General features: G+C 44.0%; 1 long non-coding RNA gene across 1 annotated transcript in view; it reads right to left on the reverse strand.

Annotated features, from left to right (window-relative positions):
- Positions 1 to 2,828: 2,828 nt before the first annotated feature.
- LOC128345392 (uncharacterized) overlaps positions 2,829 to 18,797 on the reverse strand; it is a 64,251-nt gene continuing 48,282 nt past the window's right edge. Inside the window, exons 2-3 of the long non-coding RNA XR_008316430.1 lie at positions 3,621 to 3,677; positions 2,829 to 2,983 (exon numbers count right to left, since the gene is read on the reverse strand). This is a non-coding gene — a long non-coding RNA (uncharacterized LOC128345392). The remainder of the gene's footprint in view (positions 2,984 to 3,620; positions 3,678 to 18,797) is intronic.

Here is an 18,797-nt window from a genome sequence, read left to right on the forward strand (position 1 = left end):
GCAGGCAGGTTATCGGTCTATAATTACTTGGAACTGCACCTTTTGCTGGGTCTTTCATGATGAGATGGGTTTTCCCAGTTGTTAGCCATTGTTCAATATCACCGCCTTGCATAATGTGATTGAACTGTTTTGATAGTTGTTTATGAAGGCTTGTTAGGTGTTTAAGCCAATAGCCATGCAGTTCATTGTAGCCTGGTGGAGTCCAATTTTTAATTTTCTTTGCTCTTCCACTTATTAATTCTGGTTTTATTATTAGATCTTCCATTTGTTGGTTACATTTTTGACCTCTTTCATCCAGCCTGCTTTTTTATTACAATCTATTGGATTGTCCCATAATTTCCCCCAGAATTGCACTGTTTCTTCTTTATTTGGTGTTTCTACGTTTCTTGCAGTTTCTCCTTTTATGCTTTGGTAGAAACGTCTCTGATTCGACTGGAATTGGAGATTCTGCCTCTGCTGTGTAATTCTGGCTTCGTATCTGCTTATCTTCTTTGACACTGCTGTAATCTGCTGCTTTATTATTTCCAGGACTTCTCTAATTCTCCTTGAATCTAGGTGGTATTTTTGGATCAGATACTGTTTGGTGTTTTCATTCTTCAGCTTCTTGTCTTTCATATCTTTCAATTTACTAGCATCTGATCTAAGCCTGGAGATTTTATTTTCTAATCGAATCTTCCATTTAGGTGATGTACTGCTTTCTTTTTTTACAGGTCCACTGATCTTATATCCGAGCTCTTGTGTTGTTATTGTTGCTGCACTGTACATTAGTTGGTTTGTTTCTTGCAAATTATTTGTTATCATTTCTGCAAGTGCAGCATTGATATCTTTTAATGCCTGAGCAAGTTGTTTTTTGGCAACTGTTTTTAGAGCTTGAAGTCAAACCCTGGTGGTTGTTTGGTTCATGTGCTCAGTTATTTTTTGCTTTAGTTCTTGTTGCTTTTCTGTTAAACGGCATTTGGGGTTTTGAGGTGAAGGCAAAGGGGAGGTTGCCTGGTTTTTATTTTGGAACAGTTCAGCAACAGTGGCATCCTCGATTTCCAATACCTCCTCCACCTGCGCCTGAGCAACTTCTTCAATTAGTGATAATTCTTCTTCCATATCTTGAGCCTTTGCTGCTCTTTGCAGTTCTTCCAGCTCAACTCCTGTGAATACTTTATTTCTTATTATGAATCTTCTCTGGTCTGCTAGCCTTTATTCTGTGATTTCTGTGTCTGGATGCTTCTCCTTCCAAATTTGGTACATTCTTTTTAAATAACCTCTTCTAGTTGGACTAGACTTGGAATAGCAGATCATTATTTCCTTGTTGGCATCTTTCGTATATTTTTTTCGGTTAAGCGACGTTTCTTCCAGTAACCTTGCCACCTCCAGCCCTGGTTGCTCAACTGAAGATTCTGAGTCCTGTTGCCCACTTGCCACCAGATGTCCAGGAACTATAGCACCTGGCGCGGTCCTTGTTGACCCGGGCAACGACCGATCCGGTATAGATTTATTAAAGTTACGTCTCACCATATTGTTGATGGGAGAGGCACTCTTTGTCTGGCTCCTCTGGTGAGACCTGTCCAGTATGGTTGGACCTCTGGCATAGCTCTCACCTTCATCAGAGCACACAAGCCCCACAACCACGCCAAGGTAGTGCCTCACTGGGGGTTGCCCCACAACCACGCCAAGGTAGTGCCTCACTGGGGATTATTGTTGTTGTTGTTATTAAAAATACTTATACCCACCCTTCCAGTACACTGCTGCTCAGGGTGGCTCACAACAAGGCTAAGTTTACCCAAACCCAAAGCAATTTGGGGCTTAAAGTTTACAATCCCTAGCACACTAATATGGGAGAGAGCCCCATGGACAAGGTTGTATTTTGTGCACCTCAATCTGTATTCTAGGTCAAGTTGCATTACAGCATATAAATATGGTTCTTTCTCTTTCTGGTTGGCAAAGCCTCTCAGTGTCAAAAATGTGCTATTCCAAAAGTGAGACATAGCCTCTAATCCAGAGCTCCATTTGTGCTCTGATACATACCAATCAACTCTTGCATGAGCAGGTTCCTCCACTCCCTTTAAATGAGGAAGCAGCTTCATGCAGACATTCTTTTACACATATCAAACTTTTCCTTTATTGAAGTGAATGGACAGCGTATGTGAGAGGAGGAACTCTGTGAGGATATCAATCCAATTGTTAGCTTTCTAGAATATGGTTGGATTCACAGCACCACATTTACTATCACCTCACAAGGGATTGGCACTCTTGTGAACAGGTATCCCCAGCCAGCCCATATCCAGTAAATGAACAAGTTGTTCTAGTAAGAATTAATCTGCCTACTTGCCTTTCATGATCTCTACAACTAGATTAAATTTGGTTCAAATCAAGGTCCACAAGTTAGATCTCTTGCTCCTCAACTGTTCACATGTCCGCCATCCTGGATCGGGGTGGATGACATCACCACAAACTATGCCATCGGGGCATCCCTATGTGTCCCTACAATGGTAACAAATTTGGTTCAAATCGGTTAGGTGGTTCATAAGTTAGCCCACTTGCACCTCTAATGTTTATGCATCCACCATCTTGATCTGGGCATTGAGGTGTCCCTATGTGTTCCTACAACTGTACCCAATTTGGTTCATATGATTGGTCCAGGCATTGCAAAGTTAATGGGGGGTACACATACACGGAATGCCGGGTGATCTCATAAGCTCTAAAAATGCCAATCTTAGGAGGCATAGTTGTGGGTTGACCATGTAGTAAACATTGCTACAAAGAAATCACACCTGAATTAGCCTAAATAGGACTTTTATTATATTGATGAACTGATAAAATAGTTGTCAGTCTGATTTGCCAGTGCAGCCCTGTTTGGGAGCGAAATCACACACACCCCCGCATCTGACATCAGATACAGGGAGCATGTCTGGGGCTGCAAGGCACGGCCCCTGAGGTACAGCAGTGGCTGAGGTTCTTTGAAACCATTCACCCAATGGTGACTCCATCCCTGAAAGAGAGATAGACAGATAGATAGGATGGTTCCTCTTTCCAAAGGGCTCACACATTAACAAGGTAGACAACAGCAACAACCACTGAAGGTATGCTGTACTGGGGTTGGATAGGGACTGAGGAGGAACCTTAGGAGATCCTTAATAGTGAGATCAATTTGACAATTGAACCAGTTAGTTACTGGTGGGCTCTCTTTCACTGGAGGTCTTAAAGCAGAGACTTTCTCAGCCACCTGCTGGAGAAGCTCTAGCTCTGGATGTTTTCCAGAGTAAGGGATTGGAGTAGATGCCCTACAACTTCTATGATACTTTTATTCTACTCCAGAATGTGCTTCACGCTTGGGCTAGTTCAGATGATCACCGGCTTTATCACACAACCAAGATGGGATTGCACTGAGAGCATACCTATCCTAACATCACTGTAAGACATCCCAACATGTTGCTGGGGCAGCCTTTAATCATGTGAGAGGGGGCAGCTTCCATCACACTCAAGAGTTTTGGAACAGGTGTAGAGAGAAGATTCAGATGACTGTGCCTCAAGAGTGTGTCCTGCAGTGATGTCAACACTGGCATGCTCTGGGCACAACTACATTCTGATTACATATGCCAGAATACAATTTTCCAAACCAGCCTCACCTCTTGTGTAGGAGAGGCCACGCCATTCTTGTGAAGGAGAGACCCGAAACCACTCTGCTGCTTATTGATGGAGACGGAGAGGAAGGAAAGAAGACAGGAAACATATGAGCTGCACATCCAGTGGGTTTTTTCTAGTCATTTTCACTTTCTGTTGTAGATAGCTGTGAGAAGGTTGGAAGTGTCTAAAAGACTCTTTTAAGGGGCTAACTAAAATCATGTCAAAACACTTGTAGCATAGCCTATTCTTATTTTTCCTTTAAAAGAAGAACAATTTTAGGAGGGGATGATTTTAAGTCAAGCAGCAGCAAGATGTTTAATACTGTTCTGTCCACTGTTTCTCTACTACAAGTCACACCCTGTGTGTCTTTCCCCCACAAAAAGGGTTCAAAATCTGTCTTTACTTGTGTTTTAAACCTCATCAGAAGCAGCCACTGGGAAGGCAAATTAGAACAAAGAACTGAAAGTGGGAAAAGATTTAACCACTGCCATCCGCCACCTCTCCACTCAAAATCACCACCTCCTATCTTGAAGCCTTCCCTCCTCTTTTTTTTATTTTTAAAAATGGCATTGGGACTCCATTACACACATTTGTGCAAACTAAGTAGATAGTTAGCCTCTCCGTCTCTCCTTTTGTCTGGCTTTGGCTGACAACAAGTGGAAGCAGTTTTTCTCAGACTGTCAACCAATTAAATAGTTTTTGAGTCTATTAATAATCTGGTTGTAAAAACAGTCAAATTTAATTGCTCAATTTGCATATATTAACATATTGCCAAAACCATTAATAGAATGAAAATATTCCTTTCGTTTTTCCACTAAAAATACTAGTATAAAATGGAACCACACATTTGTCTGTAAAACTGCAAAACAGCTGACAATATTTTCCTGTTCTGTCATTGACCTGGAATTCCAAAACTTAGATTTCAAGATTACCTGTTTGTTAATATTTGTGAAGTCTAAGAGAAGATACATGGGTGTGACCAATATGGTGACATGTCCTTCTTGATTTCCAAGTCCCAGAACCCCTGCTTGTCATCAATCCCATTGATTAACCAGGGGACAAGTTTTAATCTGTGGTTAAAGCTTTAGTTGATAAATTGCACCAGTTAATTTATTAAACTTTGCAGCCTTCATTTTTTCACAATTAATATTTTGCTTAAGTTATAAATTGCAAGACTAGCAAGTATTTTCAGGACTTTCTCCTCCTTGGAAAATTATTGTACTTCAGTAGAAAACACATTTCTCTCTCCAGTGTTATTAAATCATTTATAGAGCAAATGACAAACTTGAAAAATTGATATTTATATTTTTAACAAATTAGTAAAAGCAAGGACAAATTACACATGGTAGAGACATGATATAATGTTTCTCCAGAATAAATTTCTCTAGAATATGGGGTATCCATATGCTGTTTCTAAAATGTCTACTTACTGTTACTGTGTTAAGTATTAGTGAATACTTAAATGAATAAGGAACAGTGTTAAAAGCATGAACACAAGCTAAACAGTTTTAATAACAGGCTTTACATTAACAAACCTAATAATTATTGAAAAGTGTAGTCAGACAAAAGAATAAAGAAAACCTAACAGCCTAAGATGTGGCAGCTATTTCAAGAAGCTAAAACCCCTGTTATTTTTAATGAAGTTCTTATATGACTGATTCATACCATCCATAGAATTTATTGACTGACTTTGCTGTTGGAAATATAATTGTATCATATCATCTGAAGAATGGAGATACCGAAGATTTCTTCAAACTATTGAGGTTAGGACAAGAAGTATAATTAAGAATAAGAGTAGAAATCTAATGAAAATGTAGATGAACTATCAAAAAACATTTCATAGGAAGATAGGAAGCTGCCTTATATCAAGTCAGTCTAGGGATATGCACAAAACCGGTTTCCCCAGTTAGGTTTGAATCCAAATTGGACTCGAACCGAACCAGGCTGGCTCAGTTTTGCTTCCTCAAACCAGTCCCCGGTTTGAGCACAAGCCAGTTCGGATTGGCTCGAAGCCCTGCGCCAGCAGTGGTTCTTCCCCCCACACCCGTAGCCGGCACCAATGTGAGTTGTAAGTACTTTTACTCCCCTCTGTGCTTAGGGAAGCCCCCTCTGCACCTTTACCAGTAGAGCATCAAGTCGGCACAAACTGTCCAAACCTGGTTCGGTTTGAGCTTAAACCAAACTGGGTCCAGTTTGGCTCGAGGCTGAACCTTCAAATTGAACAAGATCAAACTCGAACCAGCTCAATTTTGAGCTGGTTTGCACATCCCTAAGTCAGACCATTGGTCCATCTAGCTCAGGACTGCCTATACTAAGGCCCAGTTCATATGTACACATTAACTGCAGTTAAAGCTGCCAGAATTTGTAACTGTAGTATGCCCAACCAAACAAAACCACAGTTGAGGGTCTGAAGTTAACTCCAGTTTGCCCTGCCAAACTCCAATTGGAACCTGAGGTTTTCTCTAAGCTTCGCCACCGACAACCACAGTTTCACTGCTGAACTATAGCCTGTCAGGGTCCCACCCTGATGCTCCTCTCAATTCCAGGGAGGTGATTCATTTTTATTTAGTCTCCAGGTTCTGGGAATTTATTCAGCTTTTACTTTCCCTCACTGCCACCACATACATTCTTGTTACCCTGCTCTCGGTACTCAATACCTTTGGCTGTGTAACCCCGTGAGTGCAGGATAGGCGTATATGTTCAGAACATAAAATAAAACAAAACTTGCGGTATAAAACAAAAAACAAGAATAGATTTATTATTTTACTGATTAGAATAAAGATCTCTGCAAAGCAGGGCACACAAACCTCTCTACCAAGTTATTAGGTACATCAGCTGTTCTGGATAAAATGTAGCATATAGGGAGGTAAGATAACTGAGACAGAGGTAATTAAACTTGGGTTTGTAAACATAGTGAATTCCTCTAGACCTTCTTGTCTGTTACTAGAAGCTGCCCAGAACACTGCTGGTTCTCCAGCCTCCACACATTCACCCTTCAAGTTCTACACAACCCATCTGAACAATCTCTCCTGTTTAGAACACACACCACAAACTCTCAACCTCCTACTCCCATGCAACTCAATCCAACTCTCTTTCTCTTCTCTCTGTATCAACTGCCTTTTTAAAAATCCCTCCCCCCTGAACCTTCTGTGCCTGGTTATTAGGGTAACCTACACACACTCACACACTCATTCACCAGCTCCTATATAGTCTCATCACACACCTGAAGGCAGACTCACCCATAATTGCCTCTAAGTGCCCATTTCCAGTCATAGAGGTGGTGGCGCAGACCTGCCTGAGGACACGGCTGTTCCATGCTTTCGACACTTCTATCTGGCAGCCACTTGGAAAAAAGGCCACGCCCCTCCTGTCAGCCATACAGTTATGGAGTTGCCAGGCCACAGGGACACCAACATGCCCCAGCCCAGACTGGCCAGCCTGTCAAGCTGCATAACTGCTCAGGGGCAACAGTCATGGGTGTCCACATGCACAAAGACCCCGAGAGGCACCACAAGCAGGGTACCCCTTCATGGCGCTGGGAGGGGGAAGCCAAAAGGCAGACACAAGCAGGGGAGCTGGAGCAGACAAGTTCTATTTTTCACACAGAAAGGGTGAGGGAGGGGGCCCAGCCCCTTCTCGGATGGGGATATTTGCTCCCCAAGTCTTACTCATAAGAAGAATTGTCCATGGGTCACGAATGCAAAATGAACAAGATGATACTCATGTTGTATGAGGTGGTGCTCTCAAGGTATGATGAAGAGCACCCCATTACCCCACACAGAGTGGCAGACTAAGGGGAGCAAGGGAGGAAGCTCCATGCGAGAAAGCGGCAGGGACAGGCACTTGGGCAAATGCTTTCCTGGTCTCGGTGACTGCCGCAAAGCTACCATCAAACCCTGCACACTGCCAACCCACCCGCCAACGTGGAGATGTGCACCACTACCCACAGCCCCCAATGGGCAATGCAGCCATCTTGGGATGGCTGGAGACCGGGGCCCTCTAATCCCAGGAATCAATGCACCTTGAGATCTTCATATACCGCAATGCAGGCCCCGGCCCAGGAGTTATGAATGGCTGGAAGGGTCCGCTCTGCAGCCCACTCCCCGCACCATCCATGTGAATGTTTTATGTATGGGGGGGGGCGTTATTGGTAGGTACTTAAAGGCAGACCCTTGGAAGGGAATCCAGAGCAGCCATGTTCTATTTTTTCAGACACAAAAGTTGGGGAAGGGGGAGCCAACCACTTCCCCTTTTGGGGGTTCATGCCCACAGATGCAGGCACATGAGTGGGACAGATCAATGAGGACAGCCATGGGCCAGCTGAAATTTTTTTCAAGGATCCCACCACCCAACCCATGGTTCAGTAGCCAGGCAAGAGAATGACAGGCCATGGGGACACCCCTGAACAGCTCAGGAGAAGGACCATCAGAGTAGAGAGGAAAGAAGTAATTTGCCTAGGGAAAGCATAGCTGATTCAAAAGGGCAATACATCCCCTTTTCCGCCTAACACCTTCCTCACAAGAGTGTCAGGCCATGGGTGCCTCTAAATAGAGCGAGGATGGTTTCTCACATGCAGACGTGGTGAGTGCTATCCCGGGGAACACATTCCTAGTCTTGGATATTACAGCGCGGAAGCTGTAATAAAAACACACACAGAGGTTTGGTGACAGGCCCCCCCAAAGGAGGTTTTGTGGGGTCTTGCATGGGGGGGCCTCCCATGTGGGGGGGGCTCACAGCTGGGCACTCAAATTACCTAGGTGGACCCCTGATCGCCCTACACACACATACGCCCTACACACCCCATGACACACGCTGTATTTTTAACACATGGGTTCTTGAGGGCACTAAGAGCAACTGAACTCAAAAGAATGTACAGATGTAGAACAAGTATATTTATGAAAATATGCATTAGCAGAAACATTTCAACACACACCTTAACATATTCCCATCCCACATATTCCATTCCCCACTTCCACCTCTATCCCTAAAGGATCCAATATTTAAGCAAATGAATTTGCAAGAACATAATGAGCCGGGTCTCACGATCAGTGAGACCCGGTTTGGAAGGGTGAGCGGGAAGGGCTAAGCCCACCCTCCCCGCACACGAGCAGAGCGGGAGCCCTGGGTGGCCGGATCGGCTGCCCACACGATTGCCAGCTCCGTGACAGAGCTGGCGGGGGCTGGGGGGAGTGGGGGTCGCACAGCCCCCAGAAGCTCCAGTATACCCTGTGCAAGAGCGCAGGGCACACTGGGGAGATCCCTGGAGCCAGGAAGTGGCTTTTTGCCTCCCCGCCGGGGTCTACTCATGAGTAACCATGGCGTGGACCCGCATTGCGGCTACTCACAATCTTTAAAACCAGGTTTGTGGAGCGCTCACTCCACAAACCTGGTTTTAGGGCAGGGGTAGTTAAGCGGGTTACCTGCCTAGGAACCACCAGGCTCGCAGTCAGGCCCAGTGGTTCACATAATGGGGCAAAATCGGGCTAGCCTCTGCTAGCCCGATTTCACCCCATCGTGTGAATAGCCTCAATGATGAACAAGACTCTTTGAGCAGATATGCATTAGCAGAACATTTCAACGTGTAATTTTGGGTTGTTGTTGAAAAGCAGTTAAAATCAGGCTAAGGAAACCCAGCCCAGTTTTGCATGCATGTGTGTGCTGCCAGGATCGGGCCCAATCCCGGCGGCACCACAGTGGCAAACCCACCTACAGAGCCACCCTCCAGAATGAGGTTAGGAGAGTGAGCATTCTCCTAACCCCGTTTTACCAATTGTCTGCCAGCCCCGACTGGGGCTGGCAGACTGCGGAGGTCCTGGCTGGGAAGGGAAGATCCTCTCTCACCCCTTGCTCTCTCTCTCCCCCTCTCCCTCACTCTCAGAGAAACACACATAGAGAGCAGCTCAAGGGTGGCAGCAGTGGGGGTGGGATTTCTCTATCAGTCACACAGACACAAAAACATCCCTATAATCATCATGCAAACTTTGTTAGTTGGTGGAAGCTTCGGTGGGTTTGCTCAAAGCTGCAAAAGCAGAGTCCAGCCCTGCAGAAGTCAGAAACAGCATCAACTTCACCACCCCCTCACCCAAACACACAATGCACAAACAAAAACTAAGCAGGAATTTTTTTTTTAAAGGAAACAAAAACCTTTCGTTCGTTCCAGAGCACCTTGCTGGATTCTGTGGGGCCTCTCATGAGTCAACGGCCCCCCTTAGGAGAGGCACTTTTCTTTCTGCACTAAGAAGGATGAAAATCCTACACATATTTGCATGGGAGTAAGGAAGCAAAGGTAAACCCCTCCTGTATTCTACCAAAGAAAACCACTGGCGGGCGCCAGGAGTCTGTGGGTGCCAGGAGTTGAAATCGACTCAGTGAAACACTTTACCTTTAAACCCCACTGAACTCAGCAGGGTGTACTTCTGAGATCTTCCTATGACTGGTCTTTAAGGCTGCAATCCACACAATGCCTAGGCTGCACGCAAGGGACGACGTGGGAGGCAGCGGCAGAAGCAGTTTCCACCGCTTCCTCCACATCCTCCTGCAGCAGCACACTCTTGATCCAGCTCTTGCCCCTGCAAGTGGTGAATCCAAGTTGAAAAGTGGTGCTGCCGCCACTGGTAGCCTCACCAGGCTAGCTGTGGCCACTTCTGCCATCGCCACTCACGCATCTCACTCAGTTGCTCTGAATATGCTGCCCACAGAATCTTGCCACTTGCTTAGGGCTCCGACCAAGCCTTGAGGTAGCTCACCGGCTCCTGCCCCACTCTGTCACTCTTCTCTTTACTTGACTCAGTGCATGCTGTCCCTGACACGTGCAGCTAGCACACACAAAGGGCAGGACCCACGCTGGGTGGCCGGGCAGAAGTGGCTGTCTGCTGTTCAGAAGCCTTCCCTTCTCCCCTCACCCAACCCCACAGCCGCACACATGGCTGGAGATTGATGTGGCTGCTGCCCGCATGGCAGGCAGGCAGGAGGTTGGCAGCAACTTGTGCTCAGTCACCCGGCATGGTGCCACACAGGTGGGCCAATGGCAGCCTGTCAAACAGAATATGGGGGCCCACAAGGCCTGCTGGAGACTGGACTTCCACACAGAAGTCTGGGGGGGAGGGAGCCACTGCAGTTGTTAGTCTATGCTTCTGTATATTGATCCAAAAAATCCCATTATAAAGATAGGAGTGGGAAAAGACCCAACCGTGGTCTTGAGCTTTCATGTCTGCTTTTCAGCTTTTACTCATAACTTAGCCATTTTTCCAAGTATTTGATTTTTTAAAAAATAAATAAAAATAAAAACCCTATTATGGTTGTTGAGCAGGTGAATCTGAGTGTAACAATGCCCCTTCTAGCATGAATAGTGGAAGCAGAAAGCATCGAGAACCCACAGAAGGTTGAAATAACATGACAGAATGCTGTTTTACCTCTCAACCCTTAATACACAGGCACTCCTGTCCCTGTGTAATAAAAAATGTGGTTCATCTTCCTGGGAGCTGATTCACTGTAGTTCACTCTTGGAAAAAGAAAAAGAAATGAATAATCTGGACACAGATAAGACCTTTGACAGCAATCAAAGTAAGTACTTGTGGTTTTTGCCCCTGGAGCTATAACCAGCTGCATCTGCTATTTGAGGATGACACCACAGGAACAATTATGCACGAGCCCCCTGTGTAATGCTCAATCTAATGACCACTCACAGGGAACATTACAACGTTACCCTATGACATTACATTTCAAAACCAGGCAGGAAACATTCTCTTTATATTTGCTGTAATGTTTAATGATTTGTGAAATCAACAGCCACAAAATCACCAACCCCCTTTTTTTTTGCCAGGTAGCAAGTTGAAATTTTTTTAAAAAAATAAAAATAAAAATAAAAATCATTGCTTGGCCTTTTATCTGCTCCATTTGAGACTTTTGTGGAAATGCACTTGGGTCTAATAACCTAAAACCCGGGCCGGGGGGGGGGGGCAGAACATGCTTTAAGGAGTGCTGAAGGCAGGCTGGGGAGCCCCTTTCTCACACATATAAATGCTATAAAATATCAAAATTAGACCTACAGTAGGGAGTACAGATCTGGCTTCTGAGAGCCAATCCTGATAACTTGGTACCACAGACTGTTCTCTAAATTTGTGGCTCACATTCTGCTTGTGTGTGAGAAAAGGTTGCAATTTTTGTGTTAGGAGTTAAACTAATGCTGTTTTTTTTAAAAATTAAAAATTCAATAGATTAAGACACAAAATACAATGTTGCTGTAAAGCACCCAGAGATGAAAGTTTGGAGCAGTATACAAATTTTATAGCTAAAAAAAATTAAAATGTTCAACACTTTAAAACAAACAAAGAAAAAAACCTCAATAGATTGAAACACAAAAATGAATTCTGAACTAAAGTTTATTATTATTATTACATTTATATCCCGCTCTTCCTCCAAGGAGCCCAGAGCAGTGTACTACATACTTGAGTTTCACTTTCACAACAACCCTGTGAAGTAGGTTGGGCTGAGAGAGAAGTGACTGGCCCAGAGTCACCCAGCTAGTTTCATGGCTGAATGGGGATTTGAACTCATGTCTCCCTGGTCCTAGTCCGGCACTCTAACTAATTCACCATGCTGGCTCTCTTTAAAAAGAAAACCAGATGGAACAAAATTAGAGATGCCAATGAAATTTGATCTTTTGCGAAATCCAAAGCAAATTTGGGTGGTCTTCCTCAACAAGACCAGCTTGTTGCCTGCCCCTGTGCCTGGAGCTAGTACTGACATCATCCCACCCTCCCCGTGGCCCCACACTTGAACCAGCTCAGATGCTGCCTCTCTTCCCCCTGTACTGGCCTCACCTTCAACACACTTTGCCCTCATGGCTGTTTATACCTCCTGCTCACCCCACTGGCTGACTTGCTTCATTGTTTCTGGTTTCTCCTAAGGTACTGAATCGATGGCCTTTCACTTCAGAATCTTTGAAATAAGCAGCAACAATGAAGCAAGGCCAGTCAGTGCAACAAGCTGGCACTGTGTACAGCAAAGAGGGCAGCGTGTGCCGAAAACAAGTCCAGGGCGGTGGGGAGAGGGAGAGTGTCTGCGATGGTTGAAATAAGGATGGTTGAAAAAGAAAGGAGAGCTGGTCTTGTGGTCGCTAGCATGACTTGTCCCCCTTAGCTAAGCAGGGTCCACCCTGGTTGCATATGAATGGGAGACTAGAAGTGTGAGCACTGGAAGATATTCCTCTTAGAGGATGGAGCCGCTCTGGGAAGAGCATCTAAGTTCCAGGTTCTCTCTCTGGCACCTCCAAGATAGAGCTGAGAGAGATTCCTGCCTGCAACCTTGGAGAAGCCGCTGCCAGTCTGTGTAGACAAGACTGAGCTAGATGGACCAAAGGTCTGACTCAGTATATGGCAGCTTCCTATGTTCCTATGACATGCTGAGGCCCTAAGCTAAGGCAAGCATAGAAGGCCCCATAACATTACAAAATGGTTTGGAAGTCCTGTCCCATCACTTACACACACACACACACACACACACACACACACCCTTACTTGTGCTGCTCACGGTCACAACAGTGTTTGCCTGGAATGGTGGCAACAACCGTGATGCCAGCAGTAGGAGGCAGGGTGCCTGCCCTTGCTTCCTGAGGCTGCCAGCACTCACTTTTCCTCAAGGGGAAGCCACCCCCACCTCTCAGGCAAAACACCTCAGAAAGTTTGAAGTAAAAAAACCAAAAAACTCAGCCCATCCTATCCCTAGGTTGTCATTAGATTTCACTTGAAGCAGGATTCAAAATGAATGTTGAGTTCCCTCCTTAAGTGAACACATCTGAGGTATTTAAAGTGTTTATCAGGCAATTTCAGCAAATCCCTAAGCAAAATCAGAGGAACTCTTACCTATCCATTTTGTATCTTGTGTAAAGTGTATCATGCCCCAATCATATATGTTCCTCTGCTATGATTTTGTATGTCTTCCTCAATACTTATCTCCTAGTTTAAGAGGCAGAAGTGTGGATTAGATTTTCAGCATTCCATTCCATTTCTAACCAAGACAGAGTGCTTGAATACTTTATTTTTGAAGTACTCTTGTGTCTTATCAGACTGCCTAAATTGAAGGTGCCTTGGGAGAACATTATATACCCAAAGCCTAAAGCATGCTAATATCCACTGCAAGCTTGTATTTACCTGAATCCAAGACTAGGTTTTTCCCAAGTTGATTGATATTAGAAATCAGGAGGTCATCTTATATTCAAATCCTGTTCCTTTCGAGTAAATGTAGGTAAAACCTGTATTTAACCCAGAGGAGGCTCCTCATTTGGGGCAAAGGGGGTGTGCCCCAGCTTGCCAGCCCACATTCTTGCCAGCCCCCCATTCTCTCAAACATGCCATCTCTTCCTTTCTGTCTTTCCTTCAGTGTGTCTGTCTCTCTTGCTTAAATGTGGTTTTTTGCTTTTTTTACTTCTTGGCAATAGATGGTGCAGGTACTTGGTCTTTTTAGCCTACTTTCCAGTAGACTTATGAGATCACCCGGCATTCTGTGTGTGTGTGTCTCCCCACCCCCATCAACTTCGCAATGCCTAGAACAATATGAACAAAATCAGGTACAGTTCTACAGACACATAGGGACACGTAAATGGCATAGTTTGAGATGATGTCATCCACCAAGATCCAAGATGGCAGATGCACATATACTACAGTTGCAGAGACACATAGGGATGCTCAAATGGTGTGGTGTGTGTGATGATGTCTCCAATTCAAGATGGCAGCCATGTGAACTTCTGAGGCACAAGCAGGCTAATTTGTGGACTGCTTAACCCATTTGAACCAAATTAGGTACAGTTGCATTGAATGATACATAGAGACACCTCAGTGGCATAGTTTGTGATGATGTCATCCACACGGAATCAAGATGGCAGATGCGTAAACTTTTGAGGAACAAGTGGGCTAACTTGTGAAGCACTTTACTGATTTGAACCAAATTTGCTACATAGGGATTTGATTTGACACATAGGGACACCTCAATGGCATTGGAGGGTGCAGTGGTACACAATGCCAGTGTGGTGCAGTGGTTAGAGTGTGGGACTAGGACCGAGGAGATCCCCACTCAGCCAAGAAACTCACTGGGTTACTCTGGGCCAGTCATGCATCTTTCAGCCTAACCTACCTCACAGGGTTGTCGTGAGGATAAACATAACCATGTACACCGCTCTGGGCTCCTTGGAAGAAAAGTGGGATATAAATATCAATATTGTAAATTTATATTTATATTTAAATATTTTATATAAATATTTTATATAAATATAAAAGCAGGATATAAATTAAAAAAAATAGTTTGTGATGATGTCATCCACCCCAATCCAAGGTGGTGGGCGTGTGAACATCTGAGGTGCAAGTGGGCTAACTTGTGGACTGTCTAACTTATCTGAACCGAATCAGGTACAGTTGTAGTAAGTAACACACAGGGATACCTCAGTGGTGTAGTTTGTGATGATGTCATTCACCCTGATTCAAGATGACGTAAGCATAAACCTTTGAGGCGCAAGTGAGCTAACTTGTGAATCGGCTTAACCGATTTGAACCAAATTTGCTACAGCTCTAGGGACACCTCAATGGCGAAGATTGTGACTATGTCACCCACCCCGATCCAAGATGGTGGGTGCATAAACTTTTGAGGCACAAGTGCACTAACATGAGGTTAGACTTAACTTCAGTCTAACTGATTTGAACCAAATTTGGAACAGCTGCAGTGCATGTCAGACAGGGACACCTCAATGGTGCAGTTTGTAATGATGCCATCCACCCCAATCCAAGATGGCGGACACATGAACATTTAAGGCACAAGAGATCTAATTTGTGTACCTCAATTTGCAACAAATGTAGTCCAGATGTAGAGACAGTGAAAGGAAAGTAGGCTGATTAGTTCTTACTTAACAAAGTTAATTAGTTCTTACTTAATTAAATTAGTTCTTACTTAACAAAGAAGAAAGCAGCCACCCCCCACCAACCCACCTTCCCTCTTCTGTGACTTTAAGGAAACTTTTTTTTTAAACGGTTTGTGCTAGCTCCTTTCTCTTTTTATTACTCTCTCACCTCTCCTGAGGGTTAAAGAGCTTCCAAATAAAACAAGGCATTTTAACTGAAATTACTAATTGGACAACTTCAAACTTATCCTGTTTGAAATGTGTGTGTTTAATGCAGAAATATGTGTTGCTGTTTTTAAGAATTCTGAGATTATTGCCTTCTCTTCATGGGCAACCTAACAGGCACAGCTTGGAAGCCAGGCCAGTCCAAAATAGTCCAGTAGCTCCACCACTCTATAGTCCTTATGTCCGTTTTTTGTTTGCTGTTGGTTGGTTATTTTGTGTGTTACCTTTTGCGGTGGGTGAGTGGTAATAGTATTGAAAGGAGTGGTTCTCAGTGTCAGTTCTTTGAGCAGGTTTTTGATTGACATGGCTTAATTTTCAAATCTGATAAAGGATTCTCTCAAGTAAATGTTGCACAGAACTGCAGCCAATTCTATACCGTTTATTCTCATTGGGGCTTAATCCTGTGTGCATAGGATTGCAGGCCAAGGACACATCCCAGAAATGTTTATATTGTGAGAGAGGAGGGAAACCATGAGTTGATGAGTTGCGGCAGGTGTGCAGGTCCAGTGGAGGGGGGGCAGCTGGGCCCTTCCTTGCTTTTCTGCCACTAAGGTCTTCCCCAACTCCAGTAGTCTTTCCTGAGCTTCCCATCAGCCCTCTGGAGCCTTGAGGGGAGCTGCCTTCGCGCCAACATATTTACATTGTGATACTGCTTGTTTCCTAGCAACTCTTTTTCTGTCCCTGTATGGAGAAGAATGTATGAAGACATATTAGACTTCAGAGGGGGTTCTAAGGGGTTCATGTAGAATACTAGGTCTGTCAGTTCCTTTGAACTTTTTTTTTTTTTTTAAACTGTTTTATTGTACTAAGTTTTGAGTTTAAAATGGTCTTTCCTGTAACTGAACATGTATGGTTGCGAGCCACCGCAAAGAGCGGCATTTCCATCTTAAAATAAAGGTGGTTTGTTTGTTTTTTAATATTGTGAGGAAGGGAAAAATAAGGCTTACTTCTTTTTTAAAAAAAATGCATGTCCATATTTGTGAGAAGAAAAGAAACTAGTGGGTTCTGTTTATAGCCAAATGCATTGGGGTATTTTCAAGCAGTGTGAAACAAGTGCTCAAGATTCAAGCATCTAGCCCAGAGCTGCTCAACTTTGGCCCTCCTGCAGATGTTGGCCTACAACTCCCATAATCCTTGGCTACTGCTCACCATGGCTGGGGACTATGGGAGTTGTAGTCCAAAAAAACAACAACACTGGGGGGGCAAAGTTGAGCAGGCCTGATTTAGCCTATCACTGCCTCTAACCCCCAATTCAGGACATCCACCACCTCCTAAGCATTGGGTGATAAGGAGTGATAGAGCTGAGAGTCATCTGCTTCATCTTCTATCTTGTGGAATGCAAACCTTCATGAATCTCCTTCTTTGGAACTGGTTTGCTTCCATCCTCATAAAAAACACCTTTATGAGGGAAATAAAGGTCAGTGTTTATGTGTGTTGTGGGGGTGTGTGATGGGGGGGTGGTATCTATCTTGTGCTGATAGATTTATAATTATTGTTTAATGGCATATGATTACTTTTCATTGCCTCTGAATTCATTTCTGTGTTGGTCTCTGGAATGTGGACTCTGGGACTTAGTGTGTAATTGACTTAAAAAGCGGGAGGGTGAATGATTCCTTCTAATGTGAATACTCTTTCTAGGCTCCCTTTTTCTCCTGGACATGTGAATAGCTTCAGTGGCATGTAGGGAGGGTATTGTTGCAGAATGATTCCTTGATTTATAAGAATTAATCAAGAGGTTTAACTTTAGTTGCAGGAACATCTTAATTTATTATTTCTTAACACTAGCGAACAAGGTAGCAGTAACTTTTGTAATAGGGGGAGAGCAAAACCAACTGAGCTGATAAGACAGCCAACCAACAGAACTGAAGACTGACTCCACCCCAAGGACCCAACATAGACACATACATACAGAGGTAAGTATGCCTTAGGCAAGAAGAACAATAATGCTTAGTTACACGGTAAAGATTCCAACAGGTATACTTATCCCTTTCTCGTGTTGTGGTCCCAACAAAAATTGCCCCCACAGGCCTCTATTTGCCCCAAGAAGGAAGCTTCCATTGCTCCCAACTTTCCTGCTGGAGATAATTAGCAGCTTAGAGGAACAATTTTTGTCATAACCATGACATGAAGGAAAATGGCTAAATAATGCATTCCCATGGTCCCAATCAAAGTCAGTGGCCCACTAGTTGAACTTAAGAAGAACAAGTTCTAGTAAGAACTAATCCACCTATTTTCCTTTCACTATCCCTACAACTGGACTAAATTTGGTCCAAAACACGTAGGCAGTTCACAAGTTAGCCCACTTGCACCTCAAACATTCATGAATTGGGGTAGATGACATCATCACAAACTATGCTGTTGAGGTGTCCCTATAACTGTACCCGATTTGGTTCATACTGGTCCAAGCATTGTGAGGTTGATTGCGGGGATGGACACACATTGGGGGGATGGACACACAGACAGACACACGCACACAGAATGCCAGGTGATTTCATGTGCCTACTGGAAAGTAGCTTTTTTTAAATGTAGGACTAAGCTACGTATTTAACATACCATGCAGTTTGGTCCTTAGAGTGAAACTGCATGGACCTCAAAATGTTTTAGGTTGCCTGTGAGAAAATCCCAAGTACAGGGTTATCTCAAATTTGCCAAAAACAGAGATAATCACCCCCTATATTATTTGGAGTGGCTACACGTGAATTGACTCTCGTAAACCAAAATAATCAGTTCACCAAGGGAACAGTGATAACAGTCCATATATCCCTAGGAAGGGATATAGATCATCCCCTCCCTCATATTATGAAAATCATTTTTCTAGTTTTGTCATCCCTCTTAGTATTTTCTTATGCCTGAAAACTGCAAATTTGAAATATGATGGTACAGTAAACTAACATTCATTCATCCATGATTAGTTCAATGCTTCCAAAATGGTGGCAGATGGACCAAGGTTAAGAAAACAGAAATTTAATATGCGTTCAGTATGAATAACTAAGGGAGCATCAGTTCCAGAAAGAGATTGCTAGGAATGTTGCTGAGATTCATAATCAGACTGATTTCTACTACTGGC

The sequence above is a fragment of the Hemicordylus capensis genome, chromosome 1 (assembly GCF_027244095.1).
Source record: "Hemicordylus capensis ecotype Gifberg chromosome 1, rHemCap1.1.pri, whole genome shotgun sequence".
NCBI lineage: Eukaryota > Metazoa > Chordata > Lepidosauria > Squamata > Cordylidae > Hemicordylus > Hemicordylus capensis.